Raw genomic sequence first — 1,077 nt, 5'->3', positions numbered from 1 at the left:
AAAATCCAGATAAACATCAACCACACAAGATATATGAACGGAGAAGATTTACCATTCATTGACTTGTAGTTGGAGTCTTTTGATCTCCTTGAGAGTTTAAGTATATTATTGAGGTCGTAGTTTTGATGTTTTGGTTTTAGCGGGAGGTGTGAATAGTGATAAAAGGGAGAAGAAGTTCCCCGAGTGTCGTGTTCTCGAGGATGGAAAATTTGAACCGAATCAAGGGTGTATTATTTTTGATGTTAAGAGACAGGAGTTACAAGATTCACTCAAAGCAAAAGAAATCGTGGTGAAGAGGTTTGACAAAAGTAAAACAAAAGTAATCAATTAAAGAAAGAAAGGAAATGAATGTCCTATCTAGGTCTCATGTTTGATACTACTACAGGGTGTTCTAGGCAATGCAACTAGGTTTCTATCAAGGGAGCCGACGACACCATCTTCGAGTGGCGTCAAACTTCGGACTCCTTGTTCCTCAGTCGGATGGGGCATTATCCACAACTTCTCACGGGCCTCGGCATCCCGGACAAAGGGTGTGGATGTGGCCGATTACGACTCGTATAGGTCCGATATCTCGCAACCTATACATACCCTAAATTTACCTACTATCCAGGTCGTAAATAGAAGAAAATCCAGATAAACATCAACCACACAAGATATATGAACGGAGAAGATTTACCATTCATTGACTTGTAGTTGGAGTCTTTTGATCTCCTTGAGAGTTATGTATATTATTGAGGTTGTAGTTTTGATGTTTTGGTTTTAGCGGGAGGTGTGAATAGTGATAAAAGGGAGAAGAAGTTCCCCGAGTGTCGTGTTCTCGAGGATGGAAAATTTGAACCGAATCAAGCGTGTATTATTTTTGATGTTAAGAGACAGGAGTTACAAGATTCACTCAAAGCAAAAGAAATCGTGGTGAAGAGGTTTGACAAAAGTAAAACAAAAGTAATCAATTAAAGAAAGAAAGGAAATGAATGTCCTTTCTAGGTCTCATGTTTGATACTACTACAGGGTGTTCTAGGCAATGCAACTAGGTTTCTATCAAGGGAGCCGATGACACCATCTTCGAGTGGCGTCAAA

Source organism: Ipomoea triloba, chromosome 16, assembly GCF_003576645.1.
Source record: "Ipomoea triloba cultivar NCNSP0323 chromosome 16, ASM357664v1".
NCBI classification, from domain to species: domain Eukaryota; kingdom Viridiplantae; phylum Streptophyta; class Magnoliopsida; order Solanales; family Convolvulaceae; genus Ipomoea; species Ipomoea triloba.
The sequence above is the reverse complement of the archived record's forward strand: the minus strand, read 5'-3'. Positions refer to the sequence as shown.